General features: G+C 31.5%; 1 protein-coding gene across 2 annotated transcripts in view; it reads right to left on the bottom strand.

Annotated features, from left to right (window-relative positions):
* The window catches only part of LOC141459658 (bcl-2-related ovarian killer protein-like), a 111,581-nt gene that overhangs the window by 58,501 nt on the left and 37,782 nt on the right, over nucleotides 1-15,298 (bottom strand). Inside the window, exon 3 of one of the 2 annotated variants that reach the window (XM_074138961.1) lies at nucleotides 11,659-11,701. The exons of the other annotated variant lie outside the window; for it this stretch is intronic. The gene's annotated coding sequence lies outside the window, so the exon portion shown is untranslated. The remainder of the gene's footprint in view (nucleotides 1-11,658; nucleotides 11,702-15,298) is intronic. 2 annotated transcript variants of the gene reach the window in all.

The following is a 15,298-nucleotide window of genomic DNA, read 5'->3' as shown; positions in this document are numbered from 1 at the left end:
TATATTACAATAATTCAATAAAGTATTGTTATACTAAATATTATACTATAAGTTTTCTAAAATTAATATGAGAATTTTAGAATTTAAATAATTTTTAACATTAAGGATGAAATGAAACTAACCCCGCAATACATCACTGCATTGCGGTTCCACAGTTTTTAGATGGATAGTCCAAAATCGTGGCTTATAACTAAAGAGTAGACTAGTTTTTAATTTTTGTATTTATTTAATTTATTTTTTAAACGGTTTAGCAAAGTAAAAAATATTTTTAAAGTAAAAAATTAGAAATTCTGGGCTGTAAAGTGCCATTTCAGAAGAATATCACCATCATTATTTAATAAGAATTAAAATTATGTAACTAAAATTTTATTTTGAAAAAAATTTACTAGCCGGAAGTACCACGCTATTCAATAGATTATTTTTAGTTTTTAGCGTTTTTATTTCAAAAATTGTTTAATGAACATGTTTAGTAGAGTCAACTACTTCTTAGTAAATTTAACTACGTGAACTGCAATATGAGAAAATGTCGTATATGTTCATACAAGATATACTTTTTTTTTTGGCTATACACTTGACGTCATTAACAGAATTCCAAGAAAGTTAACTACACTTTCCTAGATAAAAGAAAGTCCGGTTTTGGATTTTATTTACGACTAGTTTTTAATTAAAATTTAAAAAAAAAATTATAATTAAAATTTTAATTAGACCATTAGCGGCTAAAAATAAAAAAATTTACAAATGGGAGAAATTTAAAAATTTTGGTACCTGTTTCAAGGTTAATTGTTAGAGCTATTTTTATCCTGTTGACATTCTTCAAAAATGTTTCCTCTGTTTTTATAAAAGGTGCAGTAGAGGAAGATATATACTATATATCTTGAGAGGTAATTGCACATTGTATGCAAATTGCAATACTTAGCACCTATTTCTGAATGCACTCCCTCGCCCCCCCCCAAAACGGAAGTTATTGCTAAATAATGTAAATAAAAGGTTTATGGGATCTACAAAATGTAAGTAATGCTGAAATCTAAGTTTGCAGGTGTATTTAAGAAAAAAAAAAAGTAAAAGTAATCGCCTATTTTTTCAGGCAGGGCTTAACGTCCAACTACCAATTAGGTGTTGTGGACGGAGGCGACTAGCAAACATACTTTACTACAAAATTCTCATATTAACCATTAAATAAAATCCAAGGCCTCTAGACCAGGAAATCGAACCCACTAAACCAACAATACATCTTAGCATTGCGGGTCTAGCCTATAACCGCCTAAACATTCTTTACTGCAAAATTTCTCATATTAACCATTAAATAAAATCCAAGGCCTAGACCGGGGCAATCGAACCCACAAACCAACAATACACCTTAGCATTGCGGGTCTAGCCTATAACCGCCTAACATACTTTACTGTAAATTTCTCATATTAACCATTAAATAAAATCCAAGGCCTAGACCGGGGCAATCGAACCCACAAACCAACAATACACCTTAGCATTGCGGGTCTAGCCTATAACCGCCTAACATACTTTACTGTAAATTTCTCATATTAACCATTAAATAAAATCCAAGGCCTAGACCGGGGCAATCGAACCCACAAACCAACAATACACCTTAGCATTGCGGGTCTAGCCTATAACCGCCTAACATACTTTACTGTAAATTTCTCATATTAACCATTAAATAAAATCCAAGACCTAGACACCGGGAATCGAACCCACTAAACCAACAATACACCTTAGCATTGCGGGTCTAGCCTATAACCGCTCGGCTATCGTGGCGCCCTGTGTATTTAAGAAAAATAAATTAAAAAAAAAAAAACCGGAAAGTGAAAAATCCATGATGAGGAGGTTTTATCGAAGCAAAAAAAAGCTTAAGTGAGCACAGTTTTTAGAATATTTTGTTCCTCACATAACATTCGTAAGCAAAACTTTTTCATTATTAGTAGAACTTAAAGTACTACCGCCGAAAAATTAATTACGAAAATCTACCACACTATCTCTTGCCAAAAAACAATTTAATATTCTTCCAAAAATTTTTTGCAAGAGTTAGCAAAGAAATGGAAGAAAGTTCTTGAGGCGTTGGTTGTTGATAGTGGAGTTGATAGAAATGAGATGGTAGAGGAGAGTTAGGACATTAGCAACAAATCTCCAGCTAGCACGTCATCTTTCTGACACATAACACGTAATTAATGTCAGAAGATAAATATCTCTGGAGATGATGATGATGATGATGACATACACACGCGGCACACACACCGCTGCTGCAGTTATGTACGTTATTATGATTGATTATTAAAATACGACTTTTTTTTTAACTGAAAGAAATTTAGAGAATTTTTTTTTTAAATATTAAAATTTACCAGAACAAAATTATTACTAATTTATTTAAAATAATAATAAATAATAACAATAATAATAATAGTAGTAATAATAATAAGAATACAATAATAATAATAATAATAGCAATAATAGCAATAATAATAATAATAATAATAATACAATAATAATAATAATAATAATAAAAATAATAATAATAATATAGGGAAGGGCTACTGCGGTTAGCGTACTGGACTCCCAGGCGGAAGTCCCGGGTTCGAATCCAGGTGCTGATCCTTAGATTTTCTCTTCCTAGGAGCTTCTTACAGCTCACTGTCTGGTGATGGACAGTGTTGTCTGTCCTGATACCGGCAGTCCACCGGCAAAAAAAGAAAAAGCTCGGTGTGCCAATGACCTCAGATTAATTCAAGCGTCTTAAATTAAAAAAGGAAATAATACCTCGAGAGGTTATTAGAAAAAATATCTTCATACCGAAAAGGGGTTTCAAACAGGATGTTAGCATTGCTTTCATAGGGTATTTCATGGCATTATTTTGGCATATTTCTCCATGCCGTTTATCAACCTTGAGCGTGTGACAAAGTTGACTTTAACTTCAGGCAATTCGACAAGAAAACTTTGTATGTAAACAAAAAAAAAACTTTAGGTCATCAGTGACGTATTTTCCTAGCATTTCCGTATTTTCAAACGAAGAGAAAGAGTTACGGATCCAGATGAGATGAAAAGAGGAAATCCAATGAATTATAAAATCAAAAAATAATTAATTATGTTTATTTTCTAAAGTTAAATAAATAAATAAAAACAACTGTATGATAAATGATTCTCATGCGCATGCGTGTAGAAATGTTTATACAAATTTAAGACAGTTATTATAATAAGTCCACAATATGGCCCTATTTTTCAATGTTCAAAAAGAAAAGAATATACAGGTTGTGAGTCTAAGAATGGAACAGTGTCTAAATCGCCCGAGGAATACCCAGTTCCGCCTACATCTCTTCCTTCCTCTAAGACCAACGCCTACATGATCTTGCGCCTCAGGTATTCATTGGGGCCAATGAATATACCTCTATCTCTTCATATATGGCTAAGTTTTATATTTCCGTTAGTGATTCTATTTATAGCTATAAAACTTTTATGCCACACAATAACAAATGGTAATTTTGGTTTTACTTTTTTCCATTTTAAGGTACGTCATTTCAGGTCAATGGCGGCTACGGCTATTTTGTTTTTTTTTATATATAGTTTACAGCCGACTTACGGGCCAATGGGCTTTCATTATAGAGTACCATTGTCCACGATGAATCGTCTTATATTGCCATAAATGCCTTATTAGTGTGTTGAAAAGAAGTTTCTCGGAAGAGAGAGGTTAGGAAATGAGGAAATTGAGGCTTGGAAATTGTCATGGCGAGATCTCTTGCAGCTTCAGTAACATAGGGAACCTAGGGGATATCTTGGCGCAAAGGGGAGTTATTAGAGACAAAAATTCAAGTTGTTAAAAATATTCCCAACCATAAAATACAATAGCAGCATGAAAACTCAGGTCTCCCGAGAAATCATATAAATTTCAAAAGTCCATTTCAGTACATAACCATAAAAAAACTTCATTTTCCAAAATAAATTCAAAGAAAACCACTTAGAGAAAGAAAAAAAAAATTATTAAACTTAAAAAAGTACTTCCACACACAATTTGGTAAAGAATTCATTGAATTCCAACCAATACGAAACGAGATATAAACATTTGAAATTTGAACGAATTTCAACGAATTTGAAAACCACAAAACTTTGACCTTCTATATCTCATTAACTATAATCACTAAAACATCGCTATTTATATCGGTTATACAGCTAACTTTTATCTACAATTTAGTAAAGAATTCATTGAGATCCAACCAATACAAAACGAGATATAAACGTTTGAAATTTGAACGAATTTGAAAACCACAAAACTTTGACCTTCTATATCTCATTAACTATAATCACTAAAACATCGCTATTTATATCGGTTATACAGCTAACTTTTATCTACAATTTAGTAAAGAATTCATTGAGATCCAACCAATACAAAACGAGATATAAACGTTTGAAATTTGAACGAATTTGAAAACCACAAAACTTTGACCTTCTATATCTCATTAACTATAATCACTAAAACATCGCTATTTATATCGGTTATACAGCTAACTTTTATCTACAATTTAGTAAAGAATTCATTGAGATCCAACCAATACAAAACGAGATATAAACGTTTGAAATTTGAACGAATTTGAAAACCACAAAACTTTGACCTTCTATATCTCATTAACTATAATCACTAAAACATCGCTATTTATATCGGTTATACAGCTAACTTTTATCTACAATTTAGTAAAGAATTCATTGAGATCCAACCAATACGAAACGAGATATAAACATTTGAAATTTGAACGAATTTCAACGAATTTGAAAACCACAAAACTTTGACCTTCTATATCTCATTAACTATAATCACTAAAACATCGCTATTTATATCGGTTATACAGCTAACTTTTATCTACAATTTAGTAAAGAATTCATTGAGATCCAACCAATACAAAACGAGATATAAACGTTTGAAATTTGAACGAATTTGAAAACCACAAAACTTTGACCTATATCTCATTAACTATTATCACTAAAACATCGCTATTTATATCGGTTATACAGCTAACTTTTCTCTACAATTTAGTAAAGAATTCATTGAGATCCTCACAATAGCTCCCACCGGCCTTTATTCACCTCTCTGGAACGACCGGAGCAGACGGAAATCTAGCTCCTGCTTCTTTCTTATCAAGACTGCCTTCACAAAGGTCGCCACCCGGTCCCAGCAGTCTGTGTGAGAGAGCATAATCTCCACTACGTTCTCGGGCGTAATTCTTCCGATCTCCTGTTCCAATCTCTCCCTCTGCGGCACCCATCTATCACACATAAAGAATGTGTGATGGGCGTCATCGAGGTCAGAGCCTCCGAAGATGCATGCCGGGTCTCCAACATTCCCTATCCTATACAGGTACGAGGTGAAACACCCGTGCCCTGTAAGAAACTGGGTGAGGTAGTAGTCAACATCGCCATGCTCTCTTCCGGCCCACACAGAAGGGTTGCCAATTAGCTGTGCAGTCCATCTGCCTCGGGTGTCCGTCCGCCACCTCTCATGCCAGGACCGAATTGAGTGATCCCTGGCCACCACCTTCGCCTCCGATGTTCCAAGGACTTCCCTTAGATCGTAAGCCATTTTACGTTCTTGGGCCATCAAATCAATAGGGATCACTCCAGCCACCACTAGTGCCACAGGCTCCGAATAATAATAATAATAATAATAATGTAAGTACCTACCAATTAAATTTAATGTTGCTTGGATAGAGCTTACTCATTATACGTAATTCAGTCTGTTAAAGCAGCTCTTTTTATAATTATAATAATTTACACAAAGAGTTTTATGCAACCATCTTTAATGCGCGGCTCATTACTTCAATATCATCTTAATAATAATTAAAGAAAGTCAATTTTTTAAGAAAATGCTAAATTGAAACATGAAACAAAAATCACTGAGATGCATAATTAATCAGATATAGTATTTTCCATTTTTAGCAATTTGTTCATAAATAGTTCCTCTATTTTCCTTTAAACAATGAAGAATGGATAATGTTTTTCTATTAGTTTTCCAGGGAAATTAATTTTAAAGCAAGGTTATTTAGATGAGAGAGAGGATGTTTTCGTTTGACTGCTCTCCTGTAAAATGCAATTTTAATGAGTTATATATGATTTCATAAATTACATAATTATGTATATATTCTAAAATTCATTGAGAACTTCAACTTAAATTAAGTTTGCCTGGGAGGGAAAAAAAAATCTAATGAAAACAATAGAGTTTCCTGTATAAAGTTTAAGGAAAATTGTTAGAATTAATTTCGTTGGGGGGGGGGGGATCAGTAAATAAGAAAAGAATATCTATTGATTAATAAGGCACTTCCTTCCGGTCGATTGATTTTTCTTCCAATTTGCCGATTATTATTAATATAATAATTTATTTATTTATTTATTATTATTATTATTTTTAATATTTAAACTGTCCGGTAGGACAGTTGTATAAGGGTTGACCATCAAAAACTGCAGGAAAAAGCGTAACGTTGAAAAACACCCAACTTTGACAATTTTTTTCTATTTTTCTATAAAAGATAAAATTCCCAAATTTTCTTTAAATCTTACTCCGAACCCTCCTTTATAACTGTAATTTTTTTGCAACCACCCAGATCTAATAGGTTTCGAGAAAAAAGTTGCCGAAAATGAGCAAAAACGGCTTTTTCAAAAAATGTTCTTGTTCTTGTTCTTGTTGTTGTTGTTGTTGTTGTTCTTCTTCTTCTTGTTACCTTTTTTGTAAACAACGTAGCGCCTAAACGCGTGAACCGATTTTCATGAATGAGGTGTCATTCGATTCGGAATTTTATGTAGATGTGCCTTTTGGGGGTCTCGACGCTGTACATCGAATGGGAGAGGAGTTAGCCCCCTTTATGTAAGGCCCCCTCCAAAATTATTATTACTAATAACTTTGTAAATCTTGGCCCGATTTTGATAGAATTTGGTAGGATGATAGAGTTAGGGCTCCCCTACCTAACAATAAAGCGACGATCTGCTCTTACACTTGTTAAGGGGAAGTATAACAATCGTTTCAAATTATCGACACGTGAACCGATTTTCATGAATGAAGTGTCATTCGAATCGAAATTTTGTACAGATTTGCACTTTAAAAGTCTCGACGCTATGCCTCATAAGGAGGGAAGTTTGCCCCACCCAAATAAGGCCCTTTCTAAAACTATTATTACCAATATTTCTATAACGCTTAGTCCGATTTTGATAAAATTTGGCACGAAAAAGTGATTAAAGCTCCTCTACGTGGCTGTGAAGTGCTATCATGCTCTTACACCTACTAAGGGAAGTTCTGCAATCGTTAAAATTATCAATGAGTGAACCGATTTACATCAATGAATTGTCGTTCGATTCAAAATCTTCGCCTTTTAGGGAGAAGTACTGTAATCGCAGTTTATTTTTCTTGCTTCTCTTAAAAGGAAGTACTGAAATCGCAGTTTAATTTTGCTATTTACGTACAAATACCTTCCTATTTTATTCAAAACGCTTTCTAAAAAAAATTGTTATTGAGGATGGTTTGGGGACCGCAACTATAATCATTCTTTAAAAAGATCTCTCCAGTGGTAGTTACGGTTCCGATTTAACACCTTATCAGGTTATAATGATAGAATAGCTTATTCCAAATTTTAAAAAAATCTGTAAAGCAGACGTAACTTTGCAAATAGACAAAAAGGAAAATCTATCCAAAAGGTACAAAAATCTCCTTAACAAAAACTTACAGTTTTAAAAGTTAAGTATAAGGGTTGATTAAACGCCAAAAGGTACACAAATCAGCAGTTCCCAACATTTCATTAATATTTCATTGATATAATTTAAGTAATTTTACTGCATTAACTTTTCCTTCACATTTTTTAGAATTTATTAGATGTCACAGACCCTTATGCTGGCCAGTTCATTCATAATATTATTTTGTTACAATTATGATAAAATGTATATTCTATCTTCGTAAATAAATAGGTACTTTATTTTAACTCTATTCCAAATTATTCTTCTGATTTATCTTTAATATGCCCTTTATTCTGAAGTTGTACATATACATGCATGTTAAAGTAGAAAAAGACTAAGTTAGAGTCGGCTACTGTTTAAATTTGAATCACAGAGGATTCAAAACAATATTTCAGTCTTGAATTCGTCTTACCGAAATATTCGTGAGCACAAATAACACACAGTTAATAACAAGTAGATTATTCAACAATATTTACTCATTTCTCAATTGTAATTTAATTTAGTCCCCCTAATTTTACTTATAGTAAAATACTGGAATAATTAGCTGTCCTAAAAATATGCATATCTTTATTTTCTTTATTTTATATTACATATATATAACATTGTGGGAAGAACACCTAGATTGAGAATGTAATTGAAGAAAACTATATTATTTGCGATAAAGCCAGATTATTTATTACCTATTATTACAAACGTTTGACAACTACATAAAATAACAATTACTTTAATTGAAGAATGAACTTAAACCAATGATTTTTATTTAAAAATAAAAATAAATAAATAAAATCATTGATGTATGTTGGTGTAAGCATTTTTTTAAAAAGTTTATGAATTTTTTAGCCCCATATTTTTTTTATATTTTTTATAACGTTTTCTTTTTCACCTGTGATTAATAGTTTGATTATTATAGATAAATAGATATTACAGTCAATCTAAGTTAAATGGTGTGCTACTTGAGTAAATATTTTGTAGACGAAAATGGCCAGCATAAGGGTCTGTGACATCTAATAAATTCTAAAAAATGTGAAGGAAAAGTTAATGCAGTAAAATTACTTAAATTATATCAATGAAATATTAATGAAATGTTGGGAACTGCTGATTTGTGTACCTTTTGGCGTTTAATCAACCCTTATACTTAACTTTTAAAACTGTAAGTTTTTGTTAAGGAGTTATTTTTATTATTATTCTTATCATGCTAATTATTCTTATCATGATAATTATTCTTATCATAATTATTCTTATCGTGATAATTATTCTGATCATGATAATTATTCTCATCGTGATAATTATTCTTATCGTGATAATTATTCTGATCATGATAATTATTCTCATCGTGATAATTATTCTGATCATGATAATTATTCTTATCATGCTTATTATTCTTATCATGCTAATTATTCTTATCATGATAATTATTCTTATCATGATAATTATTCTCATCGTGATAATTATTCTGATCATGATAATTATTCTTATTATTATTAAGTCCGTTGGTGTAATATCAATTTCTGCACTGTTAGTTAGGCAAACCATGCCGACATATCTGTGTTAAGTGAAGGTATAAATTCCCACTCTTACTCAGTTCACATATGTTTTGTCTGTCCGTAGCAGAAGTAGAAATACATGTTGAAATTTCATTTAAAACTCTTATCTAAAATGTTCAATGTTTAAAGACAAATAATTTCCTTTTTCTTAATTATTGTAAAACCACAAAACTGTCAATATTTACAAAAAGAAACTTAACGACAAAATTATTAGAAGTGAATGGTAATATAACCTGGATTTTAGTGAGGACATAAAATTGGATATTAATGTATTCGTACATTGAATAAGGCACATAATAATTATTATGTCATATTTATGAGCAATACACAAAAAACTAGGACAAAAATTACGGTAAAAAAAAGACACATTGGTATTTAAAGAGGAAAAAATGTATTATTTTTTTGTACACAATAATTAACGCCTACATAACCATAACATTTATGCAAACACACATACGTACACACGGACACAGAAGAAAAATCTCTTTCTGTTTTTAAAATGAGGGGCGAACTTTTTGTAAAATATCGGCAACTCCTACGCACAAATTTGGAAACAGATGTTCCAAATTTAGGCAAGACAACGTGTCTAATAAATTACAGCCAATCGTTACGTCATGGCTGAGCATAAAACGTCATTTTAAATAAAAAAAAAATCATGATTCTATTTTATTCAGAATGCACAATATGTTTCATTCTTTGAATTCTAACCTAATCCTAAACAACTTGGAAGATTTATAATGTGTGGAAGGATTTATAGTAAACTGGGTCCTTTGGGGACAGGAGAGAGAGGGAGCAATTAATCAGGATAAAAGGTGAAAAAAGGAAGGCTCCAAGGAAATATCGGTGACTGAATCATGCAAATAGCCGTACATTTCAGACCATACAGGATAGGCGATCTTCAGAAACAATATTTTAGACATATCGGTCATTGTCTTTCATGGCGTCAAGTACTGAAAAGAGATAAATGTACCTTGTACCAAGGAAGTCCCTTTTTTTTTTTAAAGGGATCTTGGCGCCCCTGCGGGTAGCCCACCCTATCAACACAAACTACTACATCCAATGTCGACACCTTCTTACTTACACTCATAAAAAAAATATACATAAGGTCTGCCAGAGATGATACTTGATGTTGTAAAACTATTTGGGTTTAGCGTATCCGCAGGTAAAACTCCACTTACGCCCAATTTGGTCGATTATTATTATTATAATAATTTATTTATTTATTTATTATTATTATTTTTAATATTATTTTTATTATTATTCTTATCATGATAATTATTCTTATCGTGATAATTATTCTTATCATGTTTATTATTCTTATCATGCTAATTATTCTTATCATGCTTATTATTCTTATCATGCTAATTATTCTTATCATGATAATTATTCTTATCGTGATAATTATTCTGATCATGATAATTATTCTCTTGATACTTTGCTGAGAATGGAGCTATCGAGGCATCAGGCGCACTCCCTCCTGGACGCTGTGGCCAATATTTCCTTGAAGTCTCCGTATTCCTTACAAATAGATATCCTTATCAACCTCCGTGGTTCTTGAACATTTCACCCGGAAGACTTCCCTCTAGAACTCACTTCCAGTACTTTTCCTTTTTTAAAACATCCCTTTTTTTTACCATCAATAAACCATTACATCTTCTATTTACAATAATTTCTTATAGGACCTATATCCCAACGTCCCAGGATACAGATTTCACTCCCCCCCAAAAAGTAGGAATTTCCGGTGGGGGGAGGGAGGAAAACTTAAATGAAAGTACGAACATAGCATTAATTAATCAATTAGTTCTACAATCGATTTAGATATCACTGTGAAAATTCGATACAAACAATTCGATCCAACCTGTGCCATCTATATAAGTGCCTAAAAATTTAATAAATAAAACTAAATTCTATAATATCTGAAGCAACTTAATATTTCCTTAAAATCCATTATGTTCAAAAATCGAATTTGTCATTTGAGACAAATTTAAATTGAATACCATCAGAGATATTACAAAGGTAGAATAAATTAAATAAGCTAGGCGTAAACTTCTTATATGTTTTGAATATATATAAAACAAATAAAACAAAAAAAAAGATATCGATATGAAAGGGCGGTCGATAACCTGTGCCACCTTGATTACTAGATATCCGGCAAGTGGCGCCGCGTACACACGCCTTCACAATCAGCTGTACAGCTTCAACTCTTTATTAATACTTGCGGATCATATTTATATATATATATGAACATATATTAACCTGTGATACACGACTCAGATCCTACAGCCATCCCATTATCTAACCACATGATAGTACGCTTGTAATTATTTTTTAAAGGGCCCATATATTTTGACAAGTGACATACAAATATTAGTCTAACTAAAATTATATAAACATTAATCCTTACCTTATCTTTTACGTTTCATTATTTCGAAATTCACCATTTTATCCTGAAAAAAAAGAGAAGTTAATTTGTAAAGAAGTCAAATAATCAATTAAAAAATCGATTCATTTTTTTCGGTAATCGTTAAATAATGGATCCATTATTACCTTAAATTTATTAAAGGAAGTTCAATTTTTAATCGCTAAAGAACGAATGGAGTGATCGAAAAATTTGTCAATCACTGTAAGTGGAAAAAAAATGTAAAGTAATGCCTGTTTTTTCAAGCCGGCTTTACGTCCAACTACCAAATTAGGTGTTGTGGACGGAGGCGACTAGCAAACATACTTTACTACAAAGTTCTCATCATATTAACCATTAAATAAAATCCAAGGCCTACACCAGGGGAATACAACCCACTAAACCAACAATACATCTTAGCATTGCGGGTCTAGCCTATAACTGCCTAACATATTTTACTATAAATTTCTCATATTAACCATTAAATAAAATCCAAGGCCTAGACCCAGGGGAATTGAACCCACTAAACCAACAATACATCTTAGCATTCCGGGTCTAGCCTATAACCGCTCGGCCATCGTGGCGCCTTGTTTAGATTACTATTAACAGTCCCTGAAGTAAAATAAATTTTAATAATAATTCTAGTCCCTAGTTCGGAAGCTTAGCAAAACAAATCAGAAAAAGGGCGGGTATATATAAATAAATAAGATGGAAATTAGCGTCTAATCCCGCCGTAGATTATTGTATCACTTCTTTATTCTAAAATGTAAAAATAGGCTTATTACTTTTAAAAATGTTTTTTATACGGCAAGAATTTTGACCATTTTAGTTTAATTCTAAAATTCTTTTTGAAATACTGCTGCTCAGGGCTCTGTGTTTAGCGTACTTATATTGAATTCAAAGACGGAGATCTTGGGTTCAAATCCAGCTGCTGGGCCCTATATACATTCTAATTTATATTTAAAATATTTTCCAAGGCAAAAATTTTTTTAAAACTATAGTGGGGAAAGGTGGGGGGTTAAGTTATCCCTGTAAGGTATCTTTACATCCATTGTTCGGGCCTAATACGTGGACACTTATCTAATGTTTGGGTATGGTATATCGTGGATAAAAGGTATTGCCAAAAATTCTGCTATAATAATAGTTGAAAGCCTCCAAGCGATTATTGCAGAGAAATTAGAAATATAGGAAAGTGCGCGCCATTAATGCTGCCACAAAGTAGATAATTGTTATCAAACTAAACAACAATAATTCTAAACAACAATAACAACAACAAGCCACTATCTATCCTGGCCTAATGACCTCCATTTTAGTTTCTCTACAGTGTGGCTGTATATTTTTAGAATTATGAAATTGGGTAAATTTAATTAGAAGGATATATTCTTTTTTTTTTTTTGCTTTCTCATATTCTTACTACAGGTAAGAAAAAGTATAGTAATCGGAGCAGATTTTCACATTTTAGAGTTCCCCCCCCAAAAAAACTATCCGTTTTGACGCCCCCTGAATCCCCCTCCAAAAAAATCGATTTTGGGCACTACTTGGGAAAGTAAGGTGGTCAGAAATCCGTCTGATTAGAAAGTTAGATCTAAGACATTAGTCAGAGTTTTGTATACAATCTTTGAAAGGGGCCTCCAAAAAAAAAAAGTCAATACGTATTAAAAGGCAAAAATTGGTTTAGTAAATAACTTAATTTCCGGTAATACGATGAATTTTCAAAACTGAAACAATATTATTTAAAAAAAAATAAACTTGATCAGAATAGATTTTTATACGAACTGTCAATTAATGTACAGCTGTTTTTATTTTTAGCACGCATGCGCCGTCCCAGAATTCTATTGGAATACTTAAATTTCTTTTGCGCATGCCCGAAATTTCGTTTTAATTGCTCCAGCTGTTAATATAAATACGAAGTTTAGTTCTTCTCTAACCACGACTATGATTGGCTAAAAATTTATGAAGTTGGTTCTGATGGAATCGTATGCAATATAATCTTGAATGAATCCAATAACCAGTTCTGATAAATAATGATAATAAAATCTAATTAACCTCTTGGTTTATACATGAATTTCTTTAAAGTAGATAAAATATAAAAGAATATTTAAGAGCAAAAACAAATGAATATTCATTACTATTTATAACAATATTGTTAGAATTGTTGGTTCGTTCGTTTGTATCTATTTTTTCCCAATGATAGTCATTATATTTGACTGCTTAATGAGTTCTTTTTTCAGTCATTAGTCACGTACCAAGTTAATACATACATATATATATATGCACATTTGATGGAGTAACATTCAATAATTGGCCCCCTCAAGTAAATAAACATTAAAATACGAATGTAGGAATTTTTCAAATAGATACAAGATTGCATACAACATTGAATATTTGAATAATAAATAGTGAATGTTAATGGCAAATAGGAGTTTTAAAAAAATTAAAAAAAAATAATAATAATAAATTTGCTACTGCTTGTAATATTAATATATATTCGGACAAACGGTAGAGGTATAAAGTAACAGGATGTCATGAGCCAATGATTAGGATTACATTTCTTAATTATGCATATACACACTTCTTTTTTGTTTTGTTTTTTCTACCTGTCGTAACACGCATGTTTATTGTATTCCTGACCGGTTTCAGTCTTTCAGCCATTATTAGGAGACAAATTAGTTTATTTGTGTAGAGATATTTTTTGACCTCTTAGTTTTATAATATTATTATAATTATATTTTTACCATTGACTAAAAAGTGTGAGGCAAAAAAAAAAAAACATGAGTGAAGCCCCAAAATTCGTATCAAATTAATTAAATCTATCTCTGAAGACCTGCGGACCTACAAAATTTTTCAACAATAATTTCTCTTACTTTACAGTGCGCATTCTTACATGTCTGAACATGTCGATAAGTTTAAATTAAATGAAGCAAAATCGCTGGTTGCAAAAAAAAAAAAAAATCTATGATTAATAAAATCCTCTCGTACTGCCTTCGCCTCCACTGTCATTCCTGACACTCCTCCAGGCTGAATGAATCGCCAATGGCCCCGCAAACTTCCTTGCAGTCTGAAGATCACGATCATTGTCCATTCCTATCCTGTAGAGAGTGCTACCGCTGGGTAGTATCTTTCCTCCTGCCTTTCGCGTCATTCACTTATCTTATATATTGGTGTATACAGATTGTCAATAACTAAATTTAAAAAAAAAATAATATATTAATTTAACAAAAGCTTTAATTAAAAAAGTAATAGAAAAAAGCTCTAAATTGAATAGAAGATTAGTAAAAATTGAAGTTTATCTAGAGAAAAAGAAACTTGGTTAAGGACTAATTAATAATTAAGTTTATTTACAAAAGAAGCTTCTTTTCTTAAGTGACTTCAAGCGCCAAGTGGAGTTAAGTCCCAAACTTAACAGAATATTAAGAGGAGCTTAATTAAATGCGAAATGTTTGTATCAATATAGGGGAAAAAACTTAGGAGATATCTCCTTGGATACATGTAAAATTATTTATTTATTTTTATTTTTTTAACTTCATTTTCTTTTTAAGAAATGGTGAACACTATCGATTTTGAGTTTTCATTGGAAATAATCGATTTATTACAATGAGTAAGAAAATTCTTTTACAATAAATAAGATAAAAAATGGTTAAATTAA

This window comes from Rhodnius prolixus, unplaced genomic scaffold (assembly GCF_049639745.1).
Source record: "Rhodnius prolixus isolate KJV_2025 unplaced genomic scaffold, Rpr scaffold_17, whole genome shotgun sequence".
Classification (NCBI taxonomy): Eukaryota; Metazoa; Arthropoda; class Insecta; order Hemiptera; family Reduviidae; genus Rhodnius; species Rhodnius prolixus.
This window is presented reverse-complemented; position numbering and strand designations above follow the sequence as displayed.